At 39.9% G+C, this 2,861-nt stretch overlaps 1 pseudogene; it reads right to left on the bottom strand.

Annotated features, from left to right (window-relative positions):
- Positions 1 to 1,293: 1,293 nt before the first annotated feature.
- Positions 1,294 to 2,511, bottom strand: LOC129656220 (isocitrate dehydrogenase [NADP] cytoplasmic-like; annotated as a pseudogene).
- Between the last annotated feature and the right edge of the window lie 350 nt (positions 2,512 to 2,861).

Here is a 2,861-nt window from a genome sequence, read left to right as displayed (position 1 = left end):
TGGTATATGTATTCATTCATTTCAAAAATGTTTGCTGAGTACACACAATGTACCATCCCCAGTGCTCATGCCAGATATCTAGAGATATTTGAATAGAAGATAATGATAAAAACAAGTTTCATAGAATTAAACATGTACATGGTAATTCTTAGATTACATCTATGTAACAACATCAGAACATTATCATGGAGTTATGATATTTTCTCTTGTTAAACCTTTAAAATTTGTTTTACTTATTTTGAAAGCAATACATTTCTTCTAACTTTGTCATAGATATTATATACTGAGCATTACCAATTAATGTAACTGAAAATCTGGATTTGCAACTGTATGATTGATGATTCTACTATTTCTAGTAAAAAAAAAAAGTTAGAAACTGGCTAATTTTTTACTAAACTGGTGAATTTTATCAGGTTTTGTGTTTGTTTTTTTTTCATTAGCACTGAATTTTAATTAAAATCCATAGTTTAGATGAAGAACAGGACTGGAATAGTGTTTACAATCAACTTTTGAAAAATCACATTTACATAAAGGAAATAAAAGAGGCCAGCAGAGGTCCAAAAAAAGAGGTGCAGCTTGTATTATTGCACTTGGATGAAACATGCTGTTCAAGGTCGCATAATACTTAGGCCACATAAGGCCAGGAGGAGGACACAAACACCACCCCCCGCCCCCCACAGGTAATATTTCTTCTGGATTCTCCAAGGAGCTAAAAAATATTTAGTATTTTTAAAAGATTCAACTAGAGCTCTTTACAAAGATGAGTCTTCAACAGGTTTTAGTTACGGCCATGCTCTTCATTTCAAATCATGTGCAAGTCTAATATGCAGCTTCTACTGCAAATAATGAGATATCTGTTACATTAGAATGACCCAGGGCCCCAGGCCATGGAAAGCGGGAAAGGGAATGAATCTCTACCTTATACAATTTCAGGGAATAATACCGTGGCTATAGTTTATCCTTTTGAGCACTGTTCATTTTGGTCATTGATCTCAGCACATGAGAAAAAGTGACAGTGAGTACAAGTGGACATTAAAAGTAATTCCTAGGCTATTAGTAGAAAATAAAATTTAAAAAAAGTCCCCGGCCACGTTCACAAAGGTGGCATAACTGTATGCATAAGAAAAAGGCTGTAAACTTATAGAAAAGATAAATTGTGGCTTCTAAACAAATTACAAAATTGATTTTGCCTTTACCCATGAGAGTTATAGAGAAAAATGTAAACCAGTAGACCTTAGTTACCAAAAAAAAAAAAAAAAAGAAAGAAAAATCCTCCGAAGACAAGAAATTACCTTAAAGTTTGGCCTGGGCTAGTTTTAACTTCAGGTTCTCTCTGAGTTTATCCATGAACTCAAGTGTATTCAAGTAGTCAGAACGTTGCACGTTGGGTAAACCTTTAATACATGCAGCTAAGTCCTTGGTCATGAAGCCAGCCTCAATGATCTCAATACAGACTTCTTCCAAAGCCTTTGCAAAAAAGCTGAGCTCTTTACTGTTATCAAGCTTAGCTCTGTGGGCTAAGTCTCTGGTCCAGGCAAAAAGGGAAGCAATGGGGTTGGTGGATGTCTCCTGTCCTTTCTGGTACATTCGGTAGTGACGGGTTACAGTCCCGTGGGCAGCCTCTGCTTCTACTGTCTTGCCATCTGGACAAACCAGCACACTAGTCATCATGCCGAGAGAGAGCCATAACCTTGGGCCATGGAGTCCAATTGCACGTCCCCATCATAGTTCTTACAGGCCCAAATGAAGCCCCCACCTCCCCGATTTCATAGCTTGGGCCACCATGTCATCAATGAGCCTGTGCTCGTACCAGATATTCAGAGCTTTAAATTCAGATTTGTACTGCTTGTCATGTATCTCCTGAAAGATGTCTTTAAAACGTCCATTGTATTTCTTCAGAATAGTGTTTTTGGTGCTCCGATACAAAGGCCAATTCTTAGACAAAGCCATCTGGAAAGAACTGTATGCAAAATCTTCTATTGACTTATCTTGATTGTACATCCCCATGGCAACACCACCACTCTCCGAAGTTATGTACTAGGTATACCGTTTTGGGGGATCCATCGCTTGGCGTGTAGGATATCTCTACTTTTTCCAGGCCCGAGGCACAACAAAATTGGTTGCTCTATATTGATCCCCGTAAGCATGACGACCTATGATAATGGGTTTTACCCATCTGCTCACAAGCCGGGGTATATTTTTCCAGATAATAGCTTCCCTGAAGACAGTGCCACCCAAGATATTTCAGATAGTGCCATTTGGAGATTTCCACATTTGTTTCAACTTGAACTTCTCCACTCTCTTCTCATCGGGGGTGATGGTGGCACGCTTGACACCAACGTTGTACCTCTTAATAGCTTCTGCAGCGTCCTTGGTGACCTGGTCATTGGTGGCATCGTGATTCTCTGTGCCTAAATTGTAGCTGTGCTGATCCAGTCCCACATAGGGAAAAATGAGTTTCTCTTTAATCAACTCCCAAATGATCCGTGTCATTTCATCTCCTTGCATCTCTACCACAGACCCACCTTGGATTTTTTGAGACACTTTGACTTCAATAAACTTCTTTACAATTTCTAATCACCCCAACCCCTCTCAATCTTGCAGACTCAGCTTATCTCCTGCAGGAAAGGTACATTGGCCATGACCCGGGAGCACAGAGTCCACTTTAGCAATCCGGGCTGGACCCCAACTGTTCCGGATTCTCACGGTGCCTCGGCAGAAACCCCCAGGTTTTGTGTTTAGTTCTTAGTATTGTCCTGATCACTTCTTCCTGTTTTGGCTTGACAGTGGGCCCAAGCCAAGTAACATGACGAACTTTTGAGAAAAGACTTTTGAGACCTTCTGTATCACCTGTTTTCTGG

The sequence above is a fragment of the Bubalus kerabau genome, chromosome 6 (assembly GCF_029407905.1).
Source record: "Bubalus kerabau isolate K-KA32 ecotype Philippines breed swamp buffalo chromosome 6, PCC_UOA_SB_1v2, whole genome shotgun sequence".
Classification (NCBI taxonomy): Eukaryota; Metazoa; Chordata; class Mammalia; order Artiodactyla; family Bovidae; genus Bubalus; species Bubalus kerabau.
Note: the sequence above shows the minus strand (reverse complement) of the source record. Positions and strands in the feature narration are given on the sequence as shown.